Source organism: Heterodontus francisci, chromosome 40, assembly GCF_036365525.1.
Source record: "Heterodontus francisci isolate sHetFra1 chromosome 40, sHetFra1.hap1, whole genome shotgun sequence".
In the NCBI taxonomy this organism is placed as follows: Eukaryota; Metazoa; Chordata; class Chondrichthyes; order Heterodontiformes; family Heterodontidae; genus Heterodontus; species Heterodontus francisci.
In genome coordinates this window covers 17,385,182-17,404,468 of record NC_090410.1, presented here as the reverse complement: position 1 = coordinate 17,404,468, position 19,287 = coordinate 17,385,182, and the positions used below count along the sequence as shown (strand labels likewise).

Here is a 19,287-nt window from a genome sequence, read left to right as displayed (position 1 = left end):
TTGTGTATTATAACATGCTGAACTGTGTTTAATATATTGAAACATATACTATACCATGCTAGACTGTGTGTGACATATGGTATAATGTGGACTATGTATGAAATATACTCTATCATTGACTGGATTGTATATATTTATGCTACATGTGAGTAGACTGTATATAATCTGTACCAGACTGTGTATAATATGTAGGTCATAGAGTCATAGAGTTAACAGCACAGAAACAGGCCCTTCGGTCCATCGTGTCTGTGCTGGCCATCAAGCACCTATCTATTCTAATCCCATTTTCCAGCACTTGGCCTGTAGCCTTGTATGCTATGGCATTTCAAGTGCACATCCAAATACCTCTTAAATGTTGAGGGTTCCTCCCTCTACTACCCTGTCAGGTAGTGTATTCCAGATTCCAACCACCCTCTGGGGGATAATTTATTCCTCAAATCCCCTCTAAACCTCCTGCCCCTTCCCTTAAATCTATGCCCCCTGGTTATTGACACCTCCGCTAGGGGAAAAAGTTTCTTCCTATCAATGCCCCTCCATAATTTTGTATACCTCAATCAGGTCCCCCCTCAGCCTTCTCTGTTCGAAGGAAAACAACCCTAGCCTATCCAGTCTCTCTTCATAGCTGAAATGCTCCAGCCCAGGCAACATCCTGGTGAATCTCCTCTGCACCCTCTCCAGTGCAATCACATCCTTCCTATAGTGTGGCGACCAGAACTGTACACAGTACTCCAGCTGTGGCCTAACTAGCATTTTATACAGCTCCATCATAACCTCCCTGCTCTAATATCCTATGCCTCGGCTAATAAAGGCAAGTATCCCATATGCCTTCCTAACCACCTTATCTACCTGTGCTGCTGCCTTCAGTGATCTATGGTCAAGTACACCAAGGTCCCTCTGACCCTCTGTACTTCATAGAGTCCTACCATCCATTGTATATTGCCTTGCCTTGTTAGTCCTCCCAAAATACATCATCTCACACTTGTCAGGATTAAATTCCATTTGCCACTGCTCCGCCCATCTTATCAGCCCATCTATATCGTCTTGTCATCTAAGGCTTTCCTCCTCACTATTTACGACACCACCAATTTTCATGTCATCTGCGAACTTACTGATCATACCTCCTATATTCACGTCTAAATCATTAATGTACACCACAAACAGCAAGGGTCCCAGCCCGATCCCTGCGGTACACCACTGATCACAGGCTTCCACTCGCAAGTACAACTCTCGACCATCACCCTCTGCCTCCTGCCAATTTTGGATCCAATTTGCCAAATTGCCCTGGATCCCTTGGGCTCTTACTTTCTTAACCAATCCCCTTATCAAAATCTTACTGAAGTCCATGTAGACTACATCAACTGCCTTACCCTCATCTACACATCTAGTCACCTCCTCGAAAAATTCAATCAAGTTTGTTAGACACGATCTTCCCTGACAAAGCCATGCTGACTATCCCTGATTAATCCCTACCTCTCCAAGTGGAGATTAATCCTGTCCCTCAGAATTTTTTCCAATAGTTTCCCTACCATTGATATTAGACTCACCGGCCTGTAATTACTTGGTTTATCCCTGCTACCCTTCTTAAATAATGGTACCACATTCACTGTCCTCCAGTCCTCTGGTACCTCTCCTGTGGCCAGAGAGGATTTGAAAATTTGTGTCAGAGCCCCTGCTATCTCCTCCCTTGCCTCACATAACAGCCTGGGATACGTCTCATCTGGGCCTGGGGATTTATCCACTTTTAAGCCCACTAAAACAGCTATTACTTTCTCCCTTTCAATGCTAATTTGTTCAAGTATATCACAGTCCCCCTCTCTGATCTCTACACCTACATCGTCCTTCTCCATTGTGAACACAGATGAACAATAATCATTTAAAACCTCACCTATGTCCTCTGGCTCCACACACACATTGCCACTCTGGTCCCTAATGGGCCCTACTCTTTCCCTGGTTATCCTCTTGCTCTTAATATACTTAGAAAATGCCTTGGGATTTTCCTTTATCTTGCCCGCCAGTGTTTTTTCATGTCCCCTTCGTTCTCTTCGCTCTCCTAATTACTTTTTAAAGTGCCACCCTACACTTTCTATACTCCTCTAGTGCCTCTGCTGTTTTTGGCGCTTTGAATGTGTACCAGACTGTGAATCTGCCATAAGCCTCCTTTTTTTTCCCTATCTGATCCTCTATATCCCTTGACATCCAGGGTTCCCTGGACTTTGTTGGTCCTACCCTTCACCTTTACAGGAACACATTAGACCCTGAACTCTCACTATATCCTTTTAATGACTCCCACTGGTCTGAGGTAGACTTTCCTACAAGTAGCTGCGCCCAGTCCACTTTGGTCAGATCCTGTTTTATCATATTAAAATCAGCCTTCCCCCAATTCAGTACCTTTATTTCTGGTCCTTCTTTGTCCTTTTCCATAACTACGTTAAATCTTACAGAGTTATGATCACTATCCCCAAAATGCTCCCCACTGACACTTCTACCACTTGTCCGGCTTCATTCCCCAGGATTAGGTCCAGTACTGCCCCTTCTCTTGTCGGACTTTCTATGTGCTGGCTCAAAAAGCTCTCCTCTATGCACTTTAAGAATTCTGCCCCCTTTAAGCCTTTTGCACGAAGACTATTCCAGTTGATATTAGGGAAGTTGAAATCCCCTACTATTATTATCCTATTATTTTTACACCTCTCTGAGATTTGCCTACAGATCTGCTTCTCTATCTCTCCCTGACTGTTTGGAGGCCTGTCGTACGCTCCCAGCCAAGTGATTGCCCCCTTTTTGTTTTTAAATTCTACCCATTTGGCCTCATTTGAGGAACCTTCTAAGATATCATCCCTCCTTGCTGCATTAATTGACTCCTTGATCAACAGTGCAACGTCACCTCCTCTTTCACCCTCCCCTGTCACGCCTGAAGATTCTATACCCTGGAATATTGAGCTGCCAGTTCTGCCCCTCCCTCAACCATGTCTCCGTGGTAGCAATAATATCATATTCCCATATGTTAATCAATGCCCTCAATTCATCTGTCTTACTAGTAAGACTCCTTGTGTTAAAATAGATGCAATCCAGCCTTGCATATTTTCATATATATTTGCTATATTTTCTCTGCCTTCCAGACTGACTCAGTTTCTCTTCTATATTTGACTGTGCATCACCCCTACTGCACCTCCACTCTGTATTCCATCACCCTGCCAAATTAGTTTAACCCCTCCCAACAGCACTAGCAAACCTCCCAGTAAGGATGTTGGTCCTGTTCCGGTTCAGGTGCAACCCGCCCAACTTGAACAGGTCCCACCTTCACCAGAAACAGACCCAGTGATCCAGGAAACTAAAGCCCTCCCTCCTGTACCATGTCTTCAGCCACACATTCAACTGCTCTATCCTCCTATTTCTATCCTCACTAGCACGTGGCACCAGGAGTAATCCAGAGATTACAACCTTTGAGGTCCTGCTTTTTAATCTATTACCTAGCTCCCTAAATTTTTGTTGCAGGACCTCATCCCTCTTTCTACCTATGTCGTTGGTACCAATGTGTACCACGACCTCTGATTGTTCACCCTCCCCCTTCAGAATGTCCTGCAGCCGCTCCGTGCCATCCTTGACCCTAGCACCAAGGAGGCAACATACCGTCCTGGAGTCACATTTGCGGGCGCAAACCATTGACAGGATATATCCTGTAGCATAGACTGAGTAACAACAAACAAATAACACTGTTCAGGTCCCCAGGACATCCCAACCCACTTCATAATGAGTGAAGAATAGTCAATATTATTATGGAGGCAATTGTGACAGCTAACTTGCACACAGCAAGGTCCCACAAACCGAAAATCGAATGCCTAGTTCACCTGCTTTTGATGGTGTTGGTTGAGGGATCAACGTGGGTGCGAAAACCAAGAGACCTCACCTGCTGTGTTTTAAAATAGTCGTGGGACTTTTTCATCAACTTGAGAGGACAGATTAATATCTCATCTGAAAAGCAGCACCTCAGACATTGCAGTGCTCTCTCAGTATTGCCTCTCCAACAGTGCACTCCTCCCTCAGTATTGGCCCTTCGACAGTGCGGTGCTCCCTCAGTACTGCCCCTCTGACAGTGCGGCGCTCCCTCAGTACTGCCCCTCTGACAGTGCGGCGCTCCCTCAGTACTGCCCCTCTGACAGTGCGGCGCTCCCTCAGTACTGCCCCTCTGACAGTGCGGTGCTCCCTCAGTACTGCCCCTCTGACAGTGCGGTGCTCCCTCAGTACTGCCCCTCTGACAGTGCAGCTCTCCAACAGCACGACACTGGAGTGTTGGCCTGGATTCTGTGCTTAAGGCTGAAATTTTCCTCACTTAAAAAAATTTTTGTGCGTCGAGACCATTTTTGGGACCCGACCCGGCTTCTGTCGGCAATGTGCCCTCAGCACGATCTTCCTGGAGACGACCAATTAACAAGCTGCCTCTAGGACGCCATCCAATTAGGCTTGGCGGGCAGACAGTGGACACGGGAGGGCCAATCAGAGCGGCCGAAGGGAAGGGCGGCTTGCAGTCCCACTAAGAATGGGTGTGGTGCTCGGGTGAGTGGAGAGGGAGAGGCCGCCGTAAGATGGAGCAACGTGACTAATGCTGGAACTGTCAGACAAATCCCAACACCCAGAAGATATCTGCAGGGGAAACCCTTCCACTTGATAGTATTTACCTGTGAATGCGCTGAATGAACCGTAAATGATAATTTAGAGATGACTCTGCATATTCATTTCATGGTGCACCAATCTCGTGCTCTGCTCTCGCCTCCTGTGAGGAGATGAGCTGCAGACACAGCTGGGTCCCGTGCGCTTCCGGCAAAATGCCAGTGCCGTAGGAAAATGCTGGTTAATTGGTGCTGTAATGGCCTTAATTGACTTCCTGCCACTGCCGGGAAGTTTGTTGTCCGTGCACGCTACCTAACCCTGGGAAAAGGGGCCAGAGGCAGGAAAATGTTGGGGAGCCAGCCCAACGTACTTTTTCAAGATTTTCCCAACTCCCGCTACCAAATCTATCTCCAAGAGGCTTCTGTATCTGAGGAGTTGCAAATGATGCTGATCACTGTGCAAACATCCCAACTCTGACCTTATGATGGAGGGTAGGTCATTGATGAAGTAGCTGAAAATGGCTGGGCCTAGGACATTACCCTGGTGAACTCTTGCAACGATGTCCTGGGGCTGAGATGATTGGCCTCCAGCAACCACAACCATCTTCCTTTGTGCTCTAGTCACCTGCGGGTTTCCCCCCCGATTCCCATTGACCCCAGTTTTGCTTGGGCTCCTTGATGCCATACTCGGACAAATGCTGCCGTGATATCAAGGGCAGCCACTCCCATCTCACCTCTGAAATTCAGCGTTTTGGTGCATTTTTGGACCAAGGCTGTAATGCGATCTGGAACCAAGTGCAACCCAAACTGAAATCAGTGAGTAGATTATTGCTGAGTAAGTGCTGCTTGAAAGAATATCAATGACACCTTCCATCACTTTGCTGATGAACGGGAGTAGGTTCATGAAGGCGGTAATTGGCCGGATTGGACTTGTCCTGCTTTTTGTGGACAGGACATACTGGGCTCCACCATCATTGAGGATGGGGATGTTCATGGAGCCTTCTCGTTCTTTTCGATGTTTAATTGTCCACCACCATTCACAACTGGATATGGTAGGACTGCAGAGTTTTGATCCGATCTGTTGGTTGTGGGATAGAAAAAAACATAGAAAAATAGGAGCAGGAGTAGGCCATTCAGCCCCCTGAGCCTGCACCGCCATTCAATACAATCATGGCTGATCATCCAAACTCACTACCCTGTTCCCACTTTCTCCCCATATCCCTTGATCCCTTTAGCCCTAAGAACTATATCTAACTCTTTCTTGAATATATTTAATGATTTGGCCTCAACTGCTTTCTGTAGTAGAGAATTCCACAGGTTCGCCACACTGGGTGAAGAAATCCCTCCTCATCTCAGTCCTAAATGGCTTACCTCTTATCCTTGGACTGTGAGCCCTGGTCCTGGACGCCGCACCCCCCCATCGGGAACATCCTTCCTACATCTAGTCTGTCCATTCCTGTTATAATTTTGTAGGTTTCTACGAGATCCCCTCTCAATTTTCTAAACTCTAGCGAATACAAGCCTAATCGACCCAATCTCTCACCATACGTCAGTCCTGCCATCCCAGGAATCAGTCTGGTGAACCTTCGCTGCACTCCCTCCATAGCAAAAACATCCTTTCTAAGTAAGGAGACCAAAACTGCACACAATACTCCAGATGTGGTCTCACCAAGGCCTTGTATAATTGCAGCAAGACATCCTTGCTCCTGTACTCAAATCCTCTTGTTATGAAGGCCAACATAACATTTGGCTTCTTAACTGCCTGCAGCATCTGCATGCTTACCTTCAGCGACTGGTGCACAAGGACACCCAGGTCTTGCTGCACCTTCCACTTTCCCAGTCTGTCTCCATTCAGATAATAATCGGCCTTTCTGTTTTGCCACCAAAGTGGATAACCTCACATTTATCCACATTATACTGCAGCTGCCATGTATTTGTCCACTCACTCAACCTGTCCAAATCACACTGGAGCTTCTCTGCATCCTCCTCACAGCTCACACTCCCACCAAGCTTTGTGTCGTCTGCAAACTTGGATATATTACATTTAATTCCCTCATCTATATCATTAATATATATTGTGAATAGCTGGGGTCCTAGCACTGATCCCTGCGGTACCCCACTAGTCACTGCCTGCCACTTGGAAAAAGACCCATTTATTCCTACTCTTTGTTTCCTGTCTGCCAACCAGTTCTCTTTCCATGTCAGTACCTTACCCCCAATCCCATGTGCTTTAATTTTGCATGCTAATCTCTTATGTGGGACCTTTTTGAAAGCCTTCTGAAAGTCCAAATACATCCACTGGTTCTCCCTTATCTATTCTACTAGTTACATCCTCAAAAAATTCCAGTAGATTTGTCAGGCATGATTTCCCTTTCGTAAATCCATGTTGACTTTGTCTAATCCTGTCATTGTGTTCCAAGTGCTCTGCTATTACATCTTTTATAATGGACTCTAGCATTTTCCCCACTACTGATGTCAGGCTAACCAGTCTATAATTCCCTGTTTTTTCTCTACTTCCTTTCTTAAATAGTGGGGTTACATTAGCTACCCTCCAATCCGTTGGAACTGTTCCAGAGTCTATAGAATTTTGAAAAATGACCAGCAATGTAGCTACTATTTCAAGGGCCACTTCCTTAAGTACTCTGGGATGTAGATTATCAGGCCCTGGGGATTTATTGGCCTTCAATCCCATCAATTTCCCTAACACCATTTCCCTACTAATACTGATTTCATACAGTTCCTCCTTCTCACTGGACCCTATGTTCCCCAACATTTCTGGGAGGTAATTTGTGCCCTCCCTTGTGAAGACAGAATTTATGTATTTAGTTGGTCTGCCATTTCTTTGTTCCCCATTATAAATTCCCCCGTTTCTGACTGTAAGGGACCCACATTTGTCTTCACTAATCTTTTTCTCTTCACGTATCTATAGAAGCCTTTACAGTCAGTTTTTATGTTCTCTGCAAGCTTACTCTCATACTCTGTTTTCCCCTTCTTAGTCAATCCCTTTGTCCTCCTTTGCTGAATTCTAAACTGCTGCCAATCCTCAGGTTTTCTGCTTGTTCTGGCCATTTTATATTTCTTCTCCTTGGATCTAATACTATCCCTAATTTCTTTTGTAAGCAAGGGTTGAGCCACCCTTCCTGCTTTATTTTTGAACAATTGTTGTAATTCATCCATGCGCTCTTTAAATGCTAGCCATTGCCTATCCACTGTCGTCCCTTTATGTAACGTTTCACAATCTATCATGGGCGACTCGCGCCTCATACCTTCATAGTTTCCTTTATTTAAATTCAGGACCCTAGTCTCAGAATCAACTCTCTCACTCTCCATCTTAATGAGGAATTCTATCATGTTATGGTCACTCTTTCCCAAGGTACCCCACACAACAAGATAGTTAACTAATCCTTTCTCATTACACAATACCCAGTCTAGGATGGCCTGTTCTCTAGTTGATTCCTTAACGTATTGGTCCAAAAAACCATCACGTACGCACTCCAGGAATTCCTCTTCTACAGTATTATTGCTAATTTGGTTTGCCCAATCTATATATGTAGATTAAAATCGGCCATAAATACAGTTGCACCCTTATTGCATGCTTCTCTAATTTCCTGTTTAATGCCATCCTCTACATCACCATTGCTGTTTGGGGATCTAGATACAACCCCCACCAACGTTTTCTGCCCCTTGGTGTTTTTTAGCTCCACCCGTACAGATTCCACATCAGGATTCTCTGAGCTAATATCCTTCCTCACTATTGTATTGATTTCCTCTTTTACTAACAACACTACTCCACCTCCTTTGCCTTTTTGCCTGTCCTCCCTAAATGTTGAGTACCCCTGGATGTTCAGTTCCCATCGTTGGTCACCCTACAGCCATGTCTCCGTAATCACAACTATATCGTATACATTTACATCTATTTGCACGGTTAATTCACCTGCCTTATTGCGAATACTCCGTGCATTGAGACACGATGCCTTTAGGCTTGGCTTTTTAACATTCTTAGTCATCTTAGCATAATTTCACACTATGGCCCTATTTTTTTCTTGCCCTTGATTTCTATTTGATCATTTAGTTCTGTCTATAGCATGCTGCTTCCGCTGTTTAGCGTGTATGTGGACCTGTGTTGTGGCTTCACCGGGTTGCCATCTCATTTTTAGGTATACCTGCTGCTGATGGCTCACAGCACCTCATCGTTGCCCAATTTTGAGCTGCCAGATCTGCTCTGAACCTATCCCATTTAGCACGCTGCTAGTGCAGCACAACACGACGGATGGTGCCCTCAGTGTGAAGATGGGACTTCATCTCCACAAGGACTGTGTGGTGGTCACTCCTACCAATACTGTCATGGACAGATGCATCTGCAACAGACAGATTGGTGGGGATAAGGCCAAGTAGGTTTTTCCCTCGCATTGGGCCTGTACGGTCAGTGAGAGAACCAACCGAGCAGATAGGCCCTTCAGGCTGATATACTATAGGATATATGGAGCTTTGTATAATATACATGCTGTGCTGTGTATCATATATTGCACAGAATGGGCTGGACTATATATAATTGTACTGAGCTGTGTGTAATAGAATCATTAATGATGCAGCACAGAATGAGGCCGTTCAGCCCATCATGCCTGTGCCAGCTCTTTGACAGAGCTGTCCAATTAATCGCACTCCCCTGCTCTTTCCCTATATCCCTGTAATTATTTTCCCTACATGCATTTATTCAGTTCTCTTTTGAAAGTTATTTTGCATTTGCTTCTACCACCTTTTCAGGCAGTGCATTCCAATTCACAACAACTCGCTGTGTAAAGAAAAAGTTTCCTCATGTCGCCGCTGGTTCTTTCGTCAATTACCTTCAATCGGTGTCGTCTGATTAGCGACCCTTCAGCTACTGGAATCAATTTCTCTTAAATTATTATTCCGCTTAAATTATTCGATCTAAACCATTCAAGATTTTGACCACCTCTATCAAATCTCTTCTTATTCTTCTCTGCTCTAAGGAGAATAATCCTGGCTTCTGCAGTCTCTCCACATAATTGAAGTCCTTCATCCCTAGGCTAATGCCCTGGGGATGCAGGTTCAGATCCCACCACAGTAGCTGGTGGAACTTAAGTTTAATTAATAACATTTAATTAATTTAAATAAACCTGGAATTGAAAGCTACTCTCCGTAATGGTGCTGTTTAACCATCATCAATTGTTGTAAAAAAAAAAACCCCATCTGGTTCACTAATATCCTTTTAGGGAAGGAAGTCTGCCATCCTTACCTGGTCTGGCCTACATGTGACTCCAGACCCACAACAATATTGTTGGCTCTTAACTGCCTTCTGAAATGGCCGAGCAAGCCATTCAGTTGTCAAAGGTAATTAGGGATGGGCAACAAATGCTGGCCTTGCCCACATCCCATGAAAGAATAAAAAAAAAACAAATCTGTGTTGACTCTCATTTATTAACGCATACTTTTCCAAATGCCAATTAATTTTGCCCCAGATTATTGTCTCTGAAAGTTTTTCCACCTCCGACGTTAGGCTGACTGGCCTGTGGTTACCAGGTTTATCCCTCTCCCCTTTCTAAAATAGGGTGTAACATTTGCAATCCTCTGGCACCACTCCCATATTGAAGGATGATTGGAAGATTGTGGCCAGAACCTCTGCAATTTCTATCCTGGGCTGTGTATAATTTATACCACAGCTTGGACTGGGCTGTCTATATTTACTGGGCTGTGTATAATATATATGACAGCATGGAAGGTTTACTGAACTTCATTTAAGATATATTACAACATGGACTGTGCTGTATATAATAAATGTATTGTGCTGCGAATAAGTTAATACAACATGAACTTGTGCTGTGTATAATGGACTGGACCATTTACAATATATGAACTGCACGGAGTTTAATATCAGAAAATCATAGACACAGCACAGAAGGAGGCCATTCAGTCCACCATGCCTGCGCTGGCCTTTTGAAAGAGCAGTCATGCTTAGTTGCACATTCCTTTTTTCCATAACCCTATAAATCCATCCTCCTAAAGTACCTCCATTTATAAAATTATTTTTGGATCAGCTTCCACCACCTTTTCAGATAGGGAGTTCCAGATCCCAACAGCGTTCTGAGTGAAAACTCAGAGAGAGAGAGGAGGGATATACTTACCTTGGAGGCAGTTCAGAGAAGGTTCACTGGACTGATTACTGGGACGAAGGGGTTGTCTGATGAGGAAAGGTTGAGCAGGTTGAACCTATGCTGATTGGAATTTAGAAGATTGAGAGGTGATCTTATTGAAACATATAAGATTCTGAGGGGAATTGACAGGGTAGATGCTGAGAGGATGTTTCCCCTCGTGGGGGAATCTAGAACCAGGGGGCATAATTTCAGAATAAAGGATCACCCATTTAAGACAGAAATGAGGAGGAATTTCTTCTCTGGGCGTCGTGAATCTTTGGAATTCTCTACCCCAGAGAGCTGTGGGGGCTGAGTTATTGAATACATTCAAGGCTTGGCTGACAGATTCTTGAACTGTAAGGGAGTCCAGGGTTATGGGGAACAAGCAGGAAAGTGGAGTTGAGGCCACAGTCAGACCAGCCATGATCTTATTGAATGGCGGAGCAGGCTCGAGGGTCTGTTTAGCCTACTCCTGCTCTGATTTCTTCCGTTCTTATGTTAATATTCTCATCTCTCCTCTACATGACCTCTGGTTATTGACCCTCTATCAAAACCTCTCATCACCCTTGAAAACCTCTGTTAGGTCACCTCTTAACCTTCTCTGTTCCAAGGAGAACAATCCTAACTTTTCAACCTCTCCGAATAACTGAAATCCCTCATCCCTGGTCATATCCTGGTAATCCTCCTCTGCACCCTTTCTCCAGCCTTAACATCTTTCCTGAAATACGATGCCCAGAATTGTCCACAATATTCCAGGGCTGAGTGCTAAACAGTGAATTATAAAGGTCTAGCATGATTCTTTGCTTTTATGTTCTCTTCCTCTATTTATAAACCCAAGTAACCCATATTTTTTAACCACTTACCAACTTTCCCTGCCACCTTCATGGAATTGTGCATGTGGACGCTAAGATCTCTCTGCTCATCTACACTTTTCAAAATTATGCATACTGTCTTTCTATTTTAGCACTCTGAAAGTGCATCTCTTCACACTTCTCCACATTGGACTCCATCTGCTATACACCTTTCCATTTTGACATCCTGTTTATGACATCCTGAAGCCGAGAACCATCCTTGTCACTATCTACTACTTTGCCAAGTATCATATCATCTGCTAACATTATAATGCAGCTCCCTACACCAGTTTCTAGGTCAAATATAAAATTGAAAAGAGTAATAGAATCAAATCAGCATGGGCTGGACTGTGTATAATATGTATTGCAACATTGACTGTGTATGTTATATATACTGCAGGGACAATCTATGATATATCTTGCAGCATAGACTGGACTCTGTATAATGTATATTACAGGATGGACTGTGTACAGTATATGTTACAGAATGGACTGGACTCTCTAATATATATTACAGCACGGACTGTCTGTAATTTGTTGTAGATAGGTAGTATGAGGTGTGGGTGTTTCCCACTATTCACCTCCCAACTGACCACAGTTGTGTTTTGTTTAAAATGATGAGTTAGCTCCTGAGTGTTTTACTTGCCAAATAAACATACAGTTACAGGTTTTCTTATAGATTTAAAATAGAAGATTAACTATTTATTGAACAATATTCATTCCCCAAAATGTTCGCAACACTACTCATACACATGTTCACTCTCACATGCACTCTTGAGAAGATAGGTAGAAGATAAAGGGTAAGAGTTCAAGGTGTGGTAGGTGTTTATGGTAAACCTGTTGAATCTTCTGAGTAGGACAGTCTCTTTTAAAGGTGCAGCCTGGATTGCTTGTAGTCTTGAATTTGTTGAGGGATTGTTGATTTCTGGTGGTTAAGATTTCAGATTAGAGGTCTTGGGTAAATTTCAGTTCTCTGCTGCGCATAGTTGAAGTTTAGAGGTGGCGCAGTGGTTAGCACTGCAGCCTCACAGCTCCAGCGACCCGGGTTCAGTTCTGGGTACTGCCTGTGAGGAGTTTGCAAGTTCTCCCTGTGACCATGTGGGTTTTCTCCCACAGCCAAAGACTTGCAGGTTGATAGGTAAATTGTCCATTGTAAATTGCCCCTAGTGTAGGTAGGTGGTAGGAGAATGGTGGGGATGTGGTAGGGAATATGAGATTAATGTAGGATTAGTATAAATGGGTGGTTGTTGGTCAGCACAGACCTGGTGGGCCGAAGGACCTGTTTCAGTGCTGTACCTCTATCTATCTATCTATGTAGAATTAGCAGCAGGTCTTCTTCTTTTAGTTTAGGCTAGATCTTTCCCCAGCCACTGCCTGGACTGCCTTTCTATGATGTTCTTGTGATCTCTCCCTTTCTCTCCAGAGGGTTGCCTTTTAAGGTCACAATTCATCATATTAGCATTTCTGGTACCTGATACATGGTCTTCCCCCTGGTGTGACCACAAAATGGACCAGGATGTGGAATCCATGGCTATCTATTAATGTCTGGATGAGTATAATCCAGTTATGATGTGGCTACTTCACACCTTCTTTGTTTTAGAAGAACCCATTCAATTCAGGAATGTCTCTTGATGATAGTTTCAGGATGGGTGTAATTGGCACCTCTTAGCCTGGAATGTATCCTTTTGTCCTCAACAGATAGAGAGGCAGTGTTCGAATACACAGGCCAGGTTGTCTGACCTTTGGCGGCCATCTTTTACAGCATTGTTCACCTTTTTAAAAGGTAATATCAATTTTAAAGAGTCCACCTTGAATAAAATTCGTATTTTAAAAGTAGGAGTATGATATCTCTTTACTGGGCATGACGAAATGTATCACAGCATGGACTGTGTATGATATTATTATAGCATGGAATGGGCTTTGTATAATGTAAATTACAGCATGGGCTATATAGTATATATTACAACATGGACTGGACATGTGGAGTCGGGTACAAGTGGTAGAATAGATTGCTAGCTGGCTTCAAGACAGAAAGCAGAGAATGGGAGTAAAGAGTAGTTATTCAGAGTGGCAGAAGGTGGGAAGTGGTGTTCTACAACGATCAGTGCTGGGACCAATGCTGTTCACAATTTACTTGTCAGAAAAGTAAAGCAATAATTATGGGGGTTTTCAACCCACATATAGGCTGGAAAAATCAGATGGGCAGAGGTAGCCTAGATGAGGAGTACATAGAATGTTTTCAGGATAATTTCTTGGAACAATACATTCTGGAGCCAACCAGAGAGCCGGCTATACTAGACCTGGTATTGTGCAACGAGATAGAATTAATTAATGATCTCATAGTTAAGGCGCCCCTAGGTAGCAGCGATCATAATATGATTGAATTTTACATTCAGTTTGAGGGCAAGAAGAGTGAGTCCTAGACTAGTACTTTAAACTAAATAAGGGCAATTATGAGGGCATGAAAGCAGAGCTAGCTAAAGTAAACTGACAAAGTAGATTAAAGGATAGGTCAATAGAGATGCAGTGGCAGACAGTTAAAGGGATATTTCAGAATACACAGAACAGATACATTTCAATGAGAAAGAAAAATTCCAAGGGTGGGACCCGCCATCTGTGGTTAACTAAAACAGTTAAAGATAGTATTAAACTGAAAGAGAAAGTATACAATTGCGCAAAGATGGGAGGCAGGTCAGAAGATTGGACAGAATATAAAAAACAGCAAAGAATGACTAAAAGATTGATAAGAAAGGTAAAATCGGAGTACGAGAGAAAGCTAACTAGAAATATAAAGATAGATAGTAAGAGTTTCTATAGATATTTTTTAAAAAAGTTAACAAAGTGAGCATCGGTCCTATAGAAAGTGAGTCTGGGGAATTAATAATGGATAATAAGGAGATGGCAGATGAATTGAACAGATATTTTGCATCGATCTTCACCATTGAGGATACAAGTAACATCCCAGAAATAGCTGTAAGTCAGGAAATGGAAGGAAGGGAGGAACTCAAGAAAATTACAATCACCAGGGAAGTGGTACTGAACAAATTGTTGGACCTGCGGGCTGACGAGTCCTCGGGTCCTGATGGACTTCATCCTAGGGTATTAAAAGAAGTGGCTAGTGAGATAGTTAATGCATTACTTTTAATTTTCCAAAATTCCCTAGATTCGGGGAAGGTTACATTAGATTGGAAAATCTTCAAATATTCAAAAAGGGAGGGAGACAGAAAGCAGGAAACTACAGGCCAGTTAGCTTAACATCTGTCTTAGGGAAAATGTTAGAAGTAATAATTAAAGACGTTATAACAGAGCATTTAGAAAAATTCAAGGTAATCAGCCAGAGTCAACATGGTTTTGTGAAAGGGAAATCATGTTTAACCAATTTATTGGAGTTCTTTTTGGGAGTTACATGTGCTGTGGATAAAGGGGAACCGGTGGATGTATTATACTTAGATTTCCAGAAGGCATTTGATAAGGTTCCACATCATAGGTTATTGCAGAAATTAAAAGCTCATGGTGTAGGGTATAACATATTGGCATGGATACAAGATTGGCTAGCTAACAGGAAACAGAGAGTAGGCATAAATGGGTCATTTTCTGGTTGGCAAGATGTAACTAGTGGTGTGCCACAGGGATCAGTGCTGGGGCCTCAACTATTTAAAATTTATATAAATGACTTAGATGAAGGGACCTTCTGCCACTCTGAATAACTACCCTTTACTCCCACTCTCTGCTTTCTGTCTTGAAGCTAGCTAGCAATCTGTTCTACCACTTGTCACTGACTCCACATTCTCTGACCTTTTACATTAGCCTATTATGGGGCATTTTATTGAAGGCCTTTTGAAAATCCAGATAAACTACATCTACTGCATTACCTGCATTGTCTTACCTCCTCCAAAAATTCAATAAGGTTTGTCAAACAGGATTTTCCATTTTGAAATTCATGTTGACTCTTCATTATTATATTTTTCTTTTCTAGATGTTCTTCAGTTCTCTCCTTTAGTAGAGATTCCATTATTTTTCCTACCATTAATGTTAAGCTGACTGGTCTATAATTCCCTGGCATGTTCTGTCCCCCTTTTATATATTACAGCATGGACTGGACTTTGTACTCAATCTGTGCTGCAATATATATTACAGCATTGACTGTGTACAATGTAAATGACAGTAGGGACTGTGTATAATGTATATTACAGCAGGGACTGTGTATAATGTATATTACAGCATGGACTGGACTGGTTATGATATATGTTACAGTACGGACTGTGTTTAACATATATTACAGCATGGATTCAACTGCGTAGAATTTATTCTACAGCATCAGTTAGACTCTGAATAAGAAATACTTTTAATTCCCACCAGCTGTGGTGAGGTTCAGTTCATTGACGCAGGCCCAGGCTCCTGTCGATCTGTTCTGCAAGGAGAGAGGTCGCTTTGGTTGCGAGTACAGCTGCCAAACCCCTGATAGGGAAGATGATGGAGCCCTCTGTTTCCTGATGCTACTATTAACAGTGGTGAAAGGAAAGCCTGTTGCTGGTAACGGGAGACTGCGAGGCGCAGGCCAGGCGACAGGACTTGGAGGTGTAGAATGCAGGTGGCAGAGGTTGCAGTTCAAACTCATCTCAACAAATATGAGCTTCGACAATTACTCTCTGTGCTTACTCGCTGCCTGTGAAATAAAGGAGATTTACGATTTGCATTCGACATCATCTCCCTCAGTGTTTCTCAGTAACTTTTGAAAGGTTTAGTGAAGTATATATGAGAGCTGGTGTGACTATCTCGTTACACCCTGGGTTAAAATCTCATATAATTAGATGTTGGACAGTCAGCGGAAACAGTTGAACTTAAGATATTCAGGCCACCTATAGGGAATGCCCAACACTGCTGCATGCAGGAGAATACCTAAGGTATTCAATAAATTTGGAGCAAAGTACAATGGCTTTAACATTGTACACCCTATCCAAGCATCTGAATTACAATGAGGATACAGTTTGTAATGGGATTTTGCCACAGTCACAGAATAACTGGACTTTATGTCCCTATGATCTGGAGCGCATCGCCTCCTGCTCAATATCTAGATAAATGGTTGCATTAGGCTTAGTGCAACCATTTACGTAGACATCAAGCAGAAAGTGATGAGCTCTGGGATTGTAATGTAGATCCGGTAGAATCTGTCCACCTGCTACTGGACTGTAACACATCATGTCACATGACATCTCTTTATGGATAGCAGGGTGAATAAATGCATTATTAAGGCTGTGAGTTGGTATATGGTTTAAACTAATAAGTGGTTCTATCTACTTTATATATATAAATGAACAGTGTTTTCCTTGCACTATTTGAGATGTAAAATAGCAAAGTCAAAGCTCGCTGTATGATTACTTATTCTAACCTCTAACCTGCTTTTGTCAGTTAAGCTGGCGCTGAACTTCCAACCTTTCAGCATTAAACCTTGCTAGCTGTGTGTTATAAACATTCTGGGCTGAATCTTCCAGACTTCGAAAATCTTTGGGCTCAGGACCATTTTTGAATCCCGATTGCATTTGTAGCAACAGCGGGAATTCAGGCGCAATCTTGCGTAACCCGGCCAATTAAGAACCTGCCTCCGGGAGTGCTATCCAGTTGGGGATGGCAAGCAACTTCCAGAGGTGAGAGGTGTATTCAGCGTGGCCCATTGCTAGGACGACCCGCAGCCTTCACAGTGTCACCAGTGAAAGTGCTACTGAGGGACAAGCAGCAGGCAAACAATGGAGGCTCCATCATTATCAAGGTAGTGGCTGGCACCATATCAGTCCCAGCACTATCGGAGAAATCAGTCTCCAGGAGATCCTCTCGCTACGTCAAGCCTCTGTCATGGGAATGCATCAGCCTTGGCATTTCTAGTTCTGATGAAAGGTCACTGACCTGAAACGTTAACTCTGCATTTCTCTCCACAGATGCTGCCTGACCTGCTGAATATTTCCAGCACTTTCTGTTTTTATTTCAGATTTCCAGCATCTACAGAATTTTGCTTTTACTTTAACTACAAGAACTGGCTTCCCACCACACACACACACACAGTTTGCTGGCATTGGACCCAGCCTGCTCCTGGGAAAACTGACCGGAGGTGTGAACTCGTTGGCAAACCTGCCCGATGCAATTTTTCCTAAATTTGCTGCACTGCCCTGCCTCCAAACCCATCTTCAAGTGCCTGGGAAAATTCTCCCCTTTGAGTTTCTTTATGCTCTGCCTCTCTCTCTCTTTCTCCTTCTGAACTGTCCCCTTTGAATCTGAATTGGAGTCCCAGGTGAGGAGTTGTTCACAGCGGCCATCAATCAATGAAACCTTTTCTTCATTAGGCTTAGAACTAGCTGTCACTCAAAGTCGTCAACCCTAGGTTAAGGATTTCGTCGAGTCAGAGAATTATACGGCACAGAAGGAGGCCATTCGGCCCATCATGCCTGTGCTGGGCTCTTTTTGGTAGAGCTATCCACTCACCTGCCCTTTCCCCATAGCCCTGCAAATCTTTCCCATTCAAATATTCATCCAATTCCATTTTGGAAATTACTTATCTGTTCTATCAAAATTCATGATTTTGAATACCTCAACAAAATCTCCCCAAAACCTTCTGTGCTCTAAGGAAAATAACTACAGCTTCTCCAGTGTCTTGACATCACTAAAGTCTGGCATCCCTGAAGCCATTTCAAGAATTCTCCACTGCTCCCTCTCCTTGGCCTTGACATCCTTCCTAAAGTCTGGTGCCCAGAAACGGACATGATACTCTGGCTGGAGCCTGACAATAGCTTTATAAAGGTTTAACATCATTTCCTTGCTTGTGTACTCTCTACCTCTTTTATTAAGCCAAGGATCCTGTACACCTTTTTAACAATTTACTCAACCTGTCCTGCCACCTTCAAAGATTTGTGTGCATACACCTCCCCCCCCCCCCCCAGATGTCTCTGACCCTTTAAAATTGTACCATTTAGCTTATATTTCCTCGCCTCATTCCTCCTACAAATACACATAACTTCACACTTCTCTGTGTTAGCTTGCGTCTTGCTATGTTTCTGTCTATTTCAACAGCCTGTTTCCTCCTGAACGCTCACTGTTTGCTACACTTCTGAGTTTGGTGCCAAATTTCTCCTTTGATGTGTGACCACATGGTTTCCAGGCCTTCGCTTGGCTTCTCCTCCCCCAACTAAGTTGGACAACACTTTGACGAACAGCTGATTGTGCCTCACCCATCCTGACGACAGCTAGCAACTGATTTTTCTCTGCAGATTGGCAGCAGCAGGTAGCGACTGGTTTTCTCTCTCCAGATAGGGCCCTGGGCTGGGCACTAGATAGCTTACTGAGAGGAGGATGAGGCGATTGATGTGAGACTGCAGGGCCTGTGCAGGAAGAAATGTTTATACTCCTGGGGCACAGATGTGGGTTCTGCAACAAGGGGACGCTGTCACAAGAGGAATAGTGAGAGAATTCTATCAGAGGAGCATGGAAAAGAAAGAGTCCATTTGGAAGAACGAGATATAAGGGCAAGGGGCATGAGGAAAACAATCAAGAAAACTGGGAAAAAGAATAGGAGTCAACATTGCAAAACGAGTAAGGATTGTGGGAATGGAGAGGATGGAGTAAATTGAGTGAATTTATTTTATTCGTTCATGGGATGTGGGCATCGCTTGCAAGGCCAGCATTTACTGTCCA

General features: G+C 43.4%; 1 protein-coding gene across 3 annotated transcripts in view; it reads left to right on the top strand.

The window, feature by feature from the left end:
• LOC137353122 (spectrin beta chain, non-erythrocytic 1-like) overlaps positions 1 to 19,287 on the top strand; it is a 194,971-nt gene that overhangs the window by 99,729 nt on the left and 75,955 nt on the right. The gene's annotated exons all lie outside the window — the stretch shown is intronic.